This window comes from Equus quagga, chromosome 5, assembly GCF_021613505.1.
Source record: "Equus quagga isolate Etosha38 chromosome 5, UCLA_HA_Equagga_1.0, whole genome shotgun sequence".
Taxonomy (NCBI): Eukaryota; Metazoa; Chordata; class Mammalia; order Perissodactyla; family Equidae; genus Equus; species Equus quagga.
Window position 1 is genome coordinate 65,037,945 of NC_060271.1, and position 15,080 is coordinate 65,053,024.

The following is a 15,080-nucleotide window of genomic DNA, read 5'->3' on the forward strand; positions in this document are numbered from 1 at the left end:
TCATTTTCCTGCGTGTGGTTATCCATTTTTTCCAACACCATTTGCTGAAGATACTATCCTTGACTTGGTGAGTAGTCTTGGCTCCCTTGTCAAATGTTAGTTGACCATATATTCCTCGGTTTATTTCTGAGTTCTTGAATCTGTTCTATTGGTCTATGCATTTATTTTTATACCAGTATCATGTTATTTTTATTACTGTAGATTTGTAGTAAAGTTCGAAATCAGGAGTTGTGATGCCTCTAGCTTTGTTCTTTCTTGGGATTTCTTTAGCTACTCAGAATCTTTTGTGGTTTCATGTGAATTTTAGGCTTGTTTTTCCTATTACTGTAAAAAATGTCCTTGGAAATTGGATACAGAGTGCATTGGCTTTATAGATGACTTTGGGTAATATGGCCATTTTAACAACATTAATTCTTCGGATCTATGAATATGGAATAACTTTCCACTTGTTTATGTATTCTTCAATCTTTTATATCCTTATCTAATAATAACCAGTGTACAGATCTTTTAACTCAAATTTATTCCTAATCATTTTAATTTTTTTGATGCTATTGTAAAAAAGATTGTTTAAAATTGTTTTTTCTTCAGTTAGTTTGTTGTTAGTGTACAGAAATACAAGTGGTTTTATGTCGATTCTGTATCCTACAGCTTGAATGAATTTTCTTTTATTTCTAATAGTGTTTTCATGGAGTCTTTAGGGTTTTCTATATAAGTTCATATCATCTGCAAAAAGAGACAGTTTTACCTCTTCCTCTCCAGTTTGGATGCCTTTTATTATTTCTTTGTCTTGTTTAATTTCTCTGGCTGGGACTTCCAGCATTATGTTCAATAGGAATAGTGATAGTGGGCATCCTTGTCTTGTTCCTAAAAACAATGGGAAAGCTTTCAGTGTTTCAGTGAGGATGATACTGCTCTGGATTTGTCATATGTGCCTTTATTATGCTGAGGTACATCCTTCTATAGCCAGCCCTGGTGGTCTAGTGGTTACGATTTGCTGCTCTCACTGCATAGGCTGAGTAGATTTCCTTGTTAGGGAGTCACACCACCTGCCTGTTGGTTGTTATACCGTGGTGGCTGCATGTTGCTGTGATGCTGGAAGCTATGCCACTGGCACTTCAAATACCAGCAGGGTCACTCATGGTGAACAGGTTTCAGCAGAGCTTCCAGAGTAAGTCAGACTAGGAAGAAGGACCTGGCCACCCACCACTGAAAAAATTGGCCACGGAAACACTATGGATAGCAGTGGAGCACTGTGTACTGTAGCACCCGAATGTGAGAGGATGGTCCCAGAAGACTAAGCAAGGTTCCACTCTATTGTATGCAGGGTTGCTAAGAGTCAAATCCACTCAACATTTCTTCTATATCCAATTTTTTGAAAGTTTTTATCCTGAAAGCATGTTGAAATTTTGTCAAATATTTTTTCTGCATCTATTGAGACGATCACATAATTTTTATCTTCAATTTGATTAATGTGATGTTTCATATTGTCTGATTTGTGTATGATGAACCATCCTCATATCCTAAGGATAAATCCTGCTTGATCATAGTGTATGATCCTTTTAATGCACTGCTGAATTTGGTTTGCTAGTATTTTGTTGTGAATTTTCGCATCTATATTCAACGATATTGGCCTTTATTTTTCTTTTCTTGTAGTGTCTTTCTCTGGCTTTGGTAGCAGGGTAATGCTGCCCTCATAAAATGAGTTTGGAAGTGTTTTCTCCTCTTCAATTTTTTGGAAGAATTGGTGTTATTTCTTCTATAAATATTTGGTAGAAATCATCATTGAAACCATCTGGGCTTTTCTTTGTTGGGAGATCTTCGATTACTGTTTCAATTTGTTCACACATTATTTGTCTGTTCAAATTTTCTATCTCTTCATGATTCAGTGTTTGCAGGTTGTGTGTTTCTAGGAATTTATCCATTACTTCTAGGTTATCCAATTTGTTGGCATACAATTGTGTATGGCAGTCTCTTATGATAATTTATATTTGTGTTGTAGCACTTGTAATATCTGCTCTATCATTTATGATTTTACTTGTGTCTTCCTTCTTTTTTCTTAGTTAATCTAGCTAAAGGTTTGTGAATTTTATTTATTTTTTTTAAAGATTTTATTTTTTCCTTTTTCTCCCCAAAGCCCCCCGGTACATAGTTGTGTATTCTTCGTTGTGGGTTCTTCTAGTTGTGGCATGTGGGACGCTGCCTCAGCGTGGTCTGATGAGCAGTGCCATGTCCGCGCCCAGGATTCGAACTAAGGAAACACTGGGCCGCCTGCAGCGGAGCGCGCGAACTTAACCACTCGGCCACGGGGCCAGCCCCATGTGAATTTTATTTTTTCCAAAAAGCAGCTCTTAGTTTTGCTGATCTTTTGTATTGTCTTTCTAGTCTCTATTTTGCTTATTTATGTGCTGATCTTTGATATTTCCTTCCATCCGCTAATTTTGTGCTTAGTTTCTCCTTTTACTAGTTCCCTGAGGTGTAAAGTTTGGTTGTTTATTTGTGACCTTTCTTTTCTTTCATATATATATAGACATTTATTACTGGAAACTTTTCTCTTGGCACTGCTTTTGCTGCATTCCACAACTTTTCATATGTTATGCTTCCATTTTTATTTGTTCCAAAGTATTTTTTGGTTATTTTTTATTTCTTCTTTGATTCATTGGTTGCACAGCTGTCTGTTGTTTAATTTTCACTAATTTGTGAATTTTCCAGTTTTCCTCTTTTATCAGTTTACAATTTCATGCCACTCTAGTCAAACAAGATACGTTGGTATGATCTCATCCTTTTACATTTGCTCAGGCTTATTTTGTGATGATGTATGGTCTATCCTGGAGAATGTTCTCTGTGCACTCAAATGAATGTGTATTCCACTGCTGTTGGGTGGAACATTTTCTGTATGTTTCTTAGGTCTATTTGGTCTAAGGTATAGTTCAAATCCAATGTTTCCTTATTGATTTTCTGTTTGGATGATCAATCTATTTTGAAAGTGAGACATTAATGTTGCCTATTATTACTGTTATTTTCTATTTCTCCCTTTACATCCATTAGTATTTCCTAAATATATTTAAGTGGTTTAAAGTTGAGTGCATGTATATTTAAATTGTTATACCCTTTTAATGAATTGACCCTTTTATCTTTATTTAAGGACTTTCTTTGTCTCTTAGTACAGCTTTCAGCTTAATGTCTATTTTGATTGATATAAGTATAGTTATCCCTGTTCTCTTTTGTTTTCCATTTGCATGTAATATCTTTTTCAATCCCTCCCTTTGAGCCTTTGTGTATTCTTAAAGATAAACTGAATCTTTTGTAGGCAGCATCTAATTGGGTCTTATTTTTAATCCATTCAGCCATTCTATTCCTTTAATTAGTGAATTTAATCCATTGTAGATAAGGATTTACTAATATCATCTTATTAATTTCAGGCTCTCCTTACTTTCAGGATGAATAAGGAGAAAAGAACCAGTTTCTGCCTAGATGACCAAGAAGCCTTCTTCTGACTTCTGTATGTGTGCCCTGAGCTTGTTCAGAGGCCTTTAAAATGTAGGATAAGAGGACAGTTGCAGTGGGAGTGTCATCTATACTCTCTTCAGTATCTTCAGTTGACATTAGGATGGTTCTAAGTTGTAAGATGTTGACAACAGGCCATGGTAGCCTAAACATTGTTCTGAGTAACTTTGGTACTTCTATGTGTTGAGGATGAGTTGTTCCTCTGAAATGATCATTGAGAAGGAGAAAAAGAAGCCTATAATTTAGTTTCTATTATCAAGTTTTTCCAGGGCATTTTAAGGTGTTCAACCCCTGCCTGTTGTCTCATTCATTTATTCCCACTGGTCAAAGTCTAGACATTAGTGAGCAGACAAGATATTTCTCTCTCTATGTTCACATTAAACAAAGGGAAAGTCAAAGACACCAACGATTAAACATACACAGATCAAATTGATCACAGTCAGTGGTACATGCTATGAAGGAAAACAGACCAAGCAGTATCCACATTAAATGGGTCTGAACAAGGTCAGGAGCTTCACGGAGCAGATTTTCAGAGAGGACCATTCTGAAGAGGTACCATTGAGACACTGAATGAATGATGTGAAGGAAGTGGGGTATAATTTTGCCTGGCAGAGGGAGGTTGCAGGACAAAGGCCCAGAAGCAGGAGTGAGCTTGGCAGGTGTAGACAACATGGATGTAGAAGAGTCCAGGTGGATACAGAAGAGTCAGGGAGGAGAATGTGGTTCACAATGCCCCTCTGTCCTTTCCCGAGAGGTATCATCATGGAACTCCTGGGTAAATCACAAAGGGTAGACAGGACTTGACGTTTCTCAGAGCTTCACTAGAAGATTATCCCTCCAGGGGGAAATCAACATCCAATATGCTGTTCCTGGGAGTAGGGGAAGCCAAGTCATTTAGTGTGAAATTAAATTATAACAGCAAAATTCTTTCCCCATAGTTGAAAGTCAATAAATGTTTGTCAATGGAATGAATAGCAGCTGTTATTAATATTTCAGTTCATATTCCTTCTCGAACAAAAGGCAAATTCTTCCTCTTTCATGAGGAACTTTGGAGAGGTTTGGTTTTACATCTTTCCCTTTGAAACCTCCCCAGGTGAAAGCAATCCCTGTGCTCAATGCTCACTTCTCCCAGAGGGGCTGCTACAAGTCCCTCATTCATTGTTCCTTGCTTTGCATAGGATCCCACCATCCAGAGTTTCTTGGAAGCTAGCGTTGTGTTCCTAGTGTCTGACATAAATATCTGCAGCATTAGAGTGACGAGGGATCTTGTGGTGCAAGTAGGGAGAATAAGATTTCTATTTTGGCTAGAGAAGTCCTAGAGAGACCTGCTCTGAATGCCAGAAAGATGAAAGGACACTATGCCTGTTCCCTGCTCTGCTCACTGAGTAACTCCTCCCTGAACTTCCCATGAAGTCATCTCCACATGTCAAAGGGCTATGAGACCCTCAGCAAGTCCTGCCCTGAGCAGTTTTGCTGCCATGACTCTTGTATAGAAGAAAGTCCAATGGCCTATTCAGAACACTCTCCCTCTATTCAAACCTCATCATCCATCATTCCCCAGCCCACTAACTCACCAGCCCTCTTTCTCTACTCGGTATGTAGTCTCCATGGTAGTGGGATACTTTGGCCACGTTGGCCTGACTGCACACCTTTACAGCAAAGGATCCAAGGCTTCCTGCAATTTGGAATTTGGAAAACAATTTGGATCAGTGTTTTTTAGGAAAAAATTCTTAATTACTGTTCTATCTAAAGGTGAGTCAAACTATAGTCCATAGGCCAAATCTGGCCTGTTGCTGTTTTTTTTAAACAGCTTTATTGAGATATAATTCAAATATTATAGAGTTCACTCACTTAAAGTGTACATTTCAGTGTTTCTTTTTTTGGCATAGTCACAAATTTATCCAACTATCACCACAGTCAATTTTAGAACATTTTCGACTCCTCAAAAAGAAATGCCATACCTTTTAGCTTGGTAGTGTCCTACCCCCTCCCCAAGTCCCTAGCCTTAAGCATCACTAATCTCCTTTCTGTCTTTATAGATTTGGCTATCTGAAACTCTTCATGTAATGGAATCATATAATCTGCATTATTTTGTGACTACTTCTTTTCCTTAGTGTAATATTTTCAAAGTTTTTCTATGTTGTAATGTGTATCAGCACTTCAGTTCTTTTTCTGGCTGAGTGTTATTCCATTGTATGGATATTCCACATTTTATTAATCCGTTCATTTGAGGGTCACTTGGGTTTTCCTCCTGTTGATCTATTATGAATAATGCTGCTCTGATCATCCATGTACAAGTCTTTATGTAGACATGTTTTCACTTCTCTTGTAACTATACAAGGGAGAGGAATTACTGAGTTATATGGTAACTCTAAGTTTAACTTTTTGAGAGACAACCCAACTGTTTTCCAAAATGATAACATCATTTTACTTTCCCATCAGCAATGTGAGATTTTCCAAATTCTCCACGTCCTCACCAACTGGTATTGTTGTTTCCACTTTTGAGTATAGGCATCATAGTGAGTGTGAAATTGTTTTATTTTTATTTCCCTAACAACTAATGGTATTGAGCATCTTTTCATGTGGTTATAGGCATTCATATATTTTCTTTGCAGAAAGATCTATTCAAATGCTTTGCCCATTCTTAATTGTGTTGTCCTTTTAATTTCAACTTGCAATAGTTCTTTGTATATTCTAAATACTGTAATCTTATCAGATATATGATTTGCACATGTTTCTCCCATTCTGTGGGTTGTCTTTTCACTTTCTTGATAGTGTCCTTTGATGTACAAAAGTTTCTAATTTTGATTAAGTCCAATTTTAAAATTTTTTTTTGTTACATGTGCATTAATTGTACAGTGTAAGAAAGTATTTCCAAATTGGAAGCCATTACTATTTACCCCAATGCTTTTCCTAAGGGTTTTAACATTTATATTTAGGTCTTTTTCTACTTTGAGTTAATTTTGTTTTTCGTATGGAATATGCTTTACATTTCATTCTTATGCATGTGGATATTTAACAATACCAGTGTGATTTGTTGGAAAGAGTACTCTTTCCCCCACTGAATTTTCTTGGAATGTAAATAAAGTTTTATTGGAACACAACAATGCTCATTAATTTACATTTCTTCTATGGCTGCTTTTGTATTACAATGACAGTGTTGAGTAGGCGTTACAAAGGCCCACTCTTTGGCTCATGCATGGGCCACAGTGTTTAAGATATTTACTATCTGGTCCTTTACAGAAAGTTCACCAACCCCTGCTAAAGAGGGACATTTTGTTAATCATATTACAAAGGGAATTCTCTCTGAAGTTTTTAGCCTCAAATCATTTCTTATATTTGTTTATTTTTTTTGTTTTACACTTAATTAAGCATGAATAAGAGATCTACTGAGGTCCAGTTTTTGCCATTTAACTGCCTGGTGACTTCCCATTTTTCCTAATCACTAGTATCTGTGGATGGATAGAATCCCGTCTCTTATTATAAGGCAGGCAGATTAATGTGTGGGTGGATTAATACATTCCTAATCCATATTTTCTGAGCGTAATGCAATGAATCTCTATTCTTTTGGAATTGCAATTTGATTTCAATTTTTGATCAGAATTATGAAGATGTAACTTACATGCTACGAAATTCACCCTATTTGAGTGTTCTAGTCAATTGATTTTAGTAAATATATACAGTTTGACATCTACCATCATAATCCAGTTTTAGAATATTTCCATTCTCAAAAAACTTTCCTTATGCCTATTTGTAGTCATTCAGTGCTCTTACATCTGTTCCCATGAAATAAAACAGTGATCTGCTTTCTGGCTATATAATTTCTCCTTTTCTAGAATTTTTATGTAAATGGAATTACACAGCATGTGGTCTTCTGTGTCTGACTTCTTTCACTTGGCGTATTTTTGAGGATCAACTAAATTTTATTGCTGGGTAGTATCCCTCCTGCCTCTGGTCTTCTATTGCTTACTCCAAGAAAAGATATGTAGAGAGATGCAAGAAGAAGAAGTCTTTTGTCATTCCATATAAATTTTAGGATTCTTTGTTCTATTTCTGTGAAAAATGTCATTGGAACTTTGATAGGGATCACACTGAATTTGTAGATTGTTTTAGAAAGTATGAACATTTTAACTACGCTAATTCTTCTAATCAAGAGCACAGAATATCTTTCCGTTTCTTTATGTCTCTCTCAATTGCCTTCAACAATGATTTTTAATTTTCAGTGTACAGCTCTTTTACCTCTTTTGTTAGGTTTATTCCCAGATATTTTATTCTTTTTGTTGCAATTGTAAATGGGGTTATATTCTTAATTTCCCTTTCTGCTACTTTGTTGTTAGTATATAGTAACACAGCTGATTTTTGTCTGTTGATTTTGTATCCTGCAACTTTACTGTATTCGTTTATTATTTCTAAAAGTTTTTTGGTGGATTCTTTAGGATTTACTATACGTATCATCATGTCATCTGCAAATAGTGACAGTTTCACTTCTTCCTTTCCAACTTAGATCCCTCTTAGTTCTTTTTCTTGCCTCATTGCACTGACTAGGACATCCAACACTGCGTTCAATAGGAGTGATGAAAGTGGGCATCCGTGTCTAGTTCCTCTTCTTAGAAGGATGTTTTTCAGTTTTTCTCCACTGAGAATAATATTAGCTGTGGGTTTGTCATATATGGGCTTTATTATTTTGGGGTACTTTCCTTCTATATCCATTTTATTCAGAGTTTTTATTGTAAATGTATGCTGTGTTGTGTCAAATGCTTTCTCTGCATCTATTGAGATGATCATGTGATTTTTATTCTTCAATTTGTTAATGTGGTGTATCATGTTGATTGATTTGCAGATGTTCAACCATCCCTGCATCCCTGGGATAAATCCAACTTGATTATTGTGTATGATCCTTTTAATATATTGTTGTATTTGATTTGCTAGGATTTTTGCATCAATGTTCATCAGTGATATTGGCCTCTAATTTTCTTTTTTTGTGTTCTCCTTGTCTTGTTTTGGTATCAGGATAATGTTGGCTTCATAGAATGAATTAGGAAGCTGCCTGTCCTCTCCTATTTTCTGGAAGAGTTTGAGCAGGATAGATGTTAATTCCTCTTTGAATGTTTGATATAATTCACCAGGGAAGCTGTCAGGCCCTGGAGTTTTATTTTTTGGGAGGTTTGATGACTGTTTGATTTCCTACAGGTGATCAGTCAATTCAAATTCTCTGTTTCTTTTTGATTCAGTTTTGGGAGGTTGTGCGATTCTAAGAATTTATCCATTTCTTCTAGATTATCCAATTTTTGGTGTACAGCTTTTCATACTATTCTCTTACAATCTTTTGTATGTCTGAGGTGTCCATTGTAATGTCTCCTCTTTCATTTCTGATTTTATTTATTTGTGCCTTCTCTCCTTCTTTCCTGGTGAGTCTCACTAAAGGCTGGTGAATTTTGTTTATCTTTTCACAGAACCAGCTCTTAGTTTCATTGATTTTTTTAATTCTATTTTTTAGTCTCTATTTCATTTATTTCTCCTCTGATTTTTATTATTTCCTTCCCTCTCCTTATTTGGGTTTTGTTTGCTCTTATTTTTTCACTTCCTTTGGGTTCACTGTTAGATTGCTTGAGATTTTTCTTGTTTGTTAAGGTAACCCTATAGTGCTATAAACTTCCCTCTTAGAATTGCTTTTGCTGTATCCCATTAATTTTGGCATGTCATATTTTCATTTTCATTTGTCTCCAGGTATTTTTTGATTTCTTCATTGACCCATTCATTGTTCAGCAGCATTTTGTTCAATCTACACATATTTGTGGTTTTTCTGATTTTCGTCCTGTAATTGATTTCCAGTTTCATATTGTTATGTTCAGAAAAGATACTTGGTATTATTTCAATCTTAAATTTATTGAGACTTTTTTTGTGACCTAATAAGCGATCTGGCCTGGAGATCTTTCTCTTTACAGCCACATACTCCCTCTCTCCCCATCCCTGATCCCTGGCAAACACTCCAAAAAAAGCATCATTTAACATGTACCATTTTGAGATTGGTCATTTCACTCAGCATAACTTCCTTGAGGTTCATCTAAGTTGTGTGTATCTATAGCTCCTTCCTTTTTATTGTTTGAGTATTTCACAGTATGGATGCACCACGGTTTGTTTAACTTTTTACTCCTTGAAGGACATTTGGGTAGTTTCCTAGTTTGGACCCTTACTGATCAAGCTTATATGAACCTTCGTGTGCAAGTTTCTGAGTGAGACTGTCTTATTTCTCTGGGATAAATGCCTAAAAGTAAATTTGTTCAGCTGTATGGTAAGTCTATTTTCAATTTTCTTTTGAAGAAGATTAGCCCTGAGCTAACATTTACCACCAATCCTTGTCTTTTTGGTGAGGGAGACTGGCCCTGAGCTAATATCTGTGCCCATCTTCCTCTACTTTATATGTGGGATGCCTGCCACAGCATGGCTTGATAAGCAGTAAGCAGGTCTGCACCTGGGATCTGAAGCAGAAAACTCTGGGCCACCAAAGCAGAACATGTAAACTTAACTGCTGCACCACTGGGCCTGCTCCTATTTTCAACTTTTAAAAGGAACTTTCAAATTACTTTCCAGTTACTGTACAATTTGCAGTTTCATCAGGAATGCATGAGTGATCCAGTTTTCCTGTATCCTCATCAGCATCTGATTTTTCATTGTTTTTAATTTAGCTTTTCTGACACTTGTACTTTTTTTATTTTTAGGAAGATTAGCCCTGAGCTAACATCAACTGCCAATCCTTCCCTTTTTGATAAGGAAGACTGGCCCTGAGCTAACACCCATGGACAGCTCCCTCTATTTTATATGTGGGATGCCTGCCACAGCATGGCTTGATGATTGGTGCATAGGTCTAATATCTATCTTTTGCAGATCAAAATATTTTAACTTCAATGATACTTTTGGTATCAAGTCACCAACTCACTTTTAAACTTATTTTTTATCAAAATAAGCATTCCTCTGGCTATTAGTGTGGTTGAGCATCTTTTAATATATGCTTTGATATTTGGTACAATTTTAAATATTAAGTATTGACTTTATAGCTATAGAAAATGAATATGTATCTCTGTTACAATACTCATTCACTTTTAGTTTGAACAGTTTAGTGAATTATCTAATGATATTCTCTGCCAATTTTCCTATTGAAATCTCTTTGCCTTGGCATTTTTGGGGGCTATCCTAATTATTGTAGATATTTTACTTTTATTTTTTCACATATACAATGATTCTCTCTTACGTATCATTTGTGTTTGATGTTGATTTTAGTACTTCTGTTTAAAAAGCTTATTTTAGGCTTACGTTTATTTCTTTTCATATTTTTGTTTCTTAGGGAATTCTTTATTCCCCTGTCTTGGTTAAATAGTCTCTCCAAATACTGAGTTAGACATATATTTACATAAAATACCTTTTATAATTTTTATACATTTATGTTTTCACAGTCAGATCTTTTATAAATATGTAACTCATATGTGTAGCTTTTATGATGGATGGTTTGGTATATCTTCATTTAGATATATTCACCTTTGTATCATTATGCTTTATTTTCTATGCCATTTGTATAATTTTATAAGGAAAACACATCAATTATCAACTTATATTGACTGTTTTCAATTCTTCCTACAACGTTCTTTGTAAAAATAAAATTGTTTCCATATTCTTGGTCTTTCTCTGAATGCTACTCTTTTTCTAAGGTTCTCCTATGTGTGGTTTGGCTCAGTTTTTTCCTTCTGATTAAATTTATTTCTATTTATGTTATAATTACTGGTTATGCATTGCTTTTAGTTTATATCTTTATCTGTATAAATTTATTTTTTATATCATTTTCTTGCCAATTATCTTAGCTTTGATGTCTTTTTGCTGTTTTTTCAATTCGCAATCATATATTGTCTAAAACATTTTATACTATCAGAGTACATCTTTTTCAATAGTTTTCTAATTTTTCATTCATATGCTGCATTCTGTCAGTGGACATATATCCTACCTCCATGGAATATTTGTGATTTTCAAAGTGTCATTTCTTTTTTGTTTACTTATTTTTGATAGAGTTGATCAACTAAGTTTTTTATTTGCCAAAATATCGTGTAGTTAACTTTGTCTTCATTTCCTCCAACCTATCTAGGTACATTTTATCATTGCCTTTCCCACAACCACCACAGAATTGAGCCTATGTGCTTATGGGTTGCAATTAGTGAATACTTTTCATAACTTAATTACTGGCATAAAAGTGGAAGACAGAGCTTAGATTGTGGACAATTTAAAGAGTTTGCCTCCATTTTCTTTTCTGGAATTCTCTTAATGATCAATCTCCTTAATTGTTTAATAAACCATGTAAATCTTTCCGCCAATCACCTGACTTTTTCCTTTCCGCTTCTGCTTGCTTTCTTCCTCCACCCAGAGTTGAAGGAGAGAACAAAGCTCAGGCATTGTTCCTGCCCTGTCATAGCAATAACGCACCAGGGTTTTAGGTGGGAATTTAACGGCACTTTTCTCCTGGCATATCTGTTCCTCTGAAATCTTTTATTTTTCTCTTCATTCTGCAGATCCACCATGCCCTTCTTCTGCCCAGTCAGTGTTCCCCTCATACTGTTTCTTTTTCATCAGCCTGAGAAAATGACAGGTACATCTTGGTTGTTCTTCAGACAAATCATAATCTATCTTGATGGGAACAGGAGGATCTTGCCTCTTTCCCAAGTTTCATAGAAATGCTGAAAGGAGAAAACTTAACTGCTGCTTCATTCTGTTGAGTCAATCAATGGTGTTACCTTTTAGATGCATTTTAATAGTCATTTTAATGCAGATGTATGTGTGTGTTGAGTGTGTGTGAGTGACTGTGTGTGTATGCTGGAGAAATAATTAACTATTTTTTTTTAACTTTTATTTTTGAGGAAGATTAGCCCTGAGCTAACTACTGCCAATCCTCCACTTTTTGCTGAGGAATATTGGCCCTGAGCTAACATCTATGACCATCTTCCTCTGCTTTATACGTGGGACACCTACCACAGCATGGCTTTTGCCAATTGGTGCCATGTCCGCACCTGGGATCCGAACCGGTGAAACCTGGGCCGCCGAGAAGCGGGACGTGTGAACTTAACCCCTGCACCACCAGGGCGGCCCCTAATTAACTATTTAATAAACAATTTTGGAACAATATATCATACTTATAAACAAAAAAGTGAAGTCAATTTTCCAGTAACATACACAAAAATCATTTTCCAAGTAGGATTAAACTCAAATATAAAACACAAAAACTTTAAACTATGTATAAAGCAGAATATATTTAGACAATATGAGCACAGTGTAGGAAGATCTGACCTCAGAAATAAGCATGTCTTCAACCTCAGAGGAGGAGTTTGCTGAGAACTGGAGTCTGTGGGAGGAAGGTTCAGTCACGCTGACAGGAATGCCTGCAGCCATATCAACTTGACATACTGAATGGAGTGAGAAATCTGCCAAGATCCCAGCCCCTGAACCATTGTGGGACCCCAGAGGTCAGAGTGGAAGAATTACAGGCTGAAAGGCTTTAGAACCAGCTTTAATCTACCAGGGTAACCAGATGGCCAGTTTACAGTTGCTTGTGTTTCTTCTCTCTTTTGCAAACACTATGAAGGATGCTGGAGACTGCGTCAGCACAAAGTCACAAAGAAGTTTGAATCACACAGAAAGTATGAACACAGAGAGTGTGAAACATAGAGAAATTTGAGGAAAGCCATGCCTCACTGGAAACAGGCTATATTATAATGGTTTATGGTAAGCGCTTTGGGGTTAGACAGACTGAGGTCCAAATTCTGACTCTTTTAGCTAGATGTTCAACCATGAGCAAGTTACCTAACACATCAGCCCAGAGTTCCTCAAAGGGTGATTTTAAAAATCTCTCACAGACATGATATGAAGACTATAATAGAAGATTCTCTTTGTTTGTGCCCTAGGAACATGAAATAGTCTCTGTAAGTTGCAAGTATTAATCAAAAATTTATGTATTACTATTTTCATACACTGATATGGCTTGATAAATTAGAATTAAACTAAAGTATAATTAATATTAACCCTCCAGTCTGAACACCAGGACGGGAACCCCAGATGCTCAGGCAGTAACATCGTCAGAAAATCATTAAAAAATAAAAGCATACTCATGAACACTGCAATAGCGCATGTCAGTGAGTTATTAGAATTCTTCAGAGAATTCAGAATCTCCAGTTTCGAGAACTGATATGACTATGTGAAATAAATATACACAGTCTTAGAAGTTAAAATTAAATTTAAATATCATCACATTTGGTGGAAAACAGCACTATTTTATACGAAGATTCAGATTAATCAATTATTAGTAAGGAAGACAATTTTTAAGTTATTCCTTGTAATTGAAGAGACAGTGATAGAATGCATCAAGAGATGTTATGAATTATATACAAATTATTAAGGACTTTAAGTTTCATGTATTATATCCACATGTTACAGGAAATAACAGAGGAAACATTAAAATACCATTGTATACATTTATATTTAAAATTAACTTCAGATTTACACAAAACGGATTTATGCAAAGTCTTAAGTCATTTCAAAAAAATTATTCTACAAAAATCATCAGGTTTAGATATTCTAAAATTTATATTTCAAAATCATTTATCAGAAATGTAATGTCACAAACTATAAAATATTCTCAACAGCTCAAGTAACAGTTTCATCAGCAGAAAAATCCCTCTCAAAATTAAAAATTATCAAAAATTATTCATGGTCTTACAGTTGCCAAAAGAGACAGGCGTCATTTTCAATTATATATGGAAAATAAATTTGCTAACATTATAAATTTTTATGTCCTAATAAATGAAACTGCAGAAAAGCAAACCAAAAAAATCTTACAATCAGTCAAGATATCACATTAATAATTATCATGGATTATACATACATATTTATTGTGTTATATAAAATTCTGACACATATATATTATTTTTGCAAGTTTATCTTGCTTATGTTTCTTTGTTTGCTATAGTCTTGTGGGAACTGGAACTCAAGCTCCACTGGGCACCAGGACCAGGTGATCAAGAGGTATTGTTAACCTAAAATAAAGAGCCAAAATGAGAGGCAGAAAGGCATTTATTTAGGGATTGAGGAAGTGCAATTCAAGGTACACATATTTGAGTAGCAGCCGAAGTAGTAGTGTCCCACTAGGGAGTAAGAGGCAAGGGCTTTTAAAGTCAAAAGACAGAGGTTTGCATTACAATGAATATTACTTGGGGTTGGCAGCAGAAAGCTAATCTTAGCTAAACATAATTAATTGCAAAGGCTAGCTAGAGGGAAGCAAAAGTCTGTCATTGTGACAGGATGCAAGTTTCTTGCAGCCTTACTCCATTCAAAAGCTCATGTTCTGCCAGATGAGGACACACAATACCCATTTCGTTAAAGGCTTCCTAACTCCATTTTAAAGCCCCTAGACATAGGTGACCCTGTTTTATTTCACCTTTCACATTTTTCCCTTTTGATCAAGATCTTTCTCTGACAGTATCTCTGATCAACCACAGATTTATTTAGTCCTAGATCCCTGAGATGTACCTGTCCCAGAAAGTCAT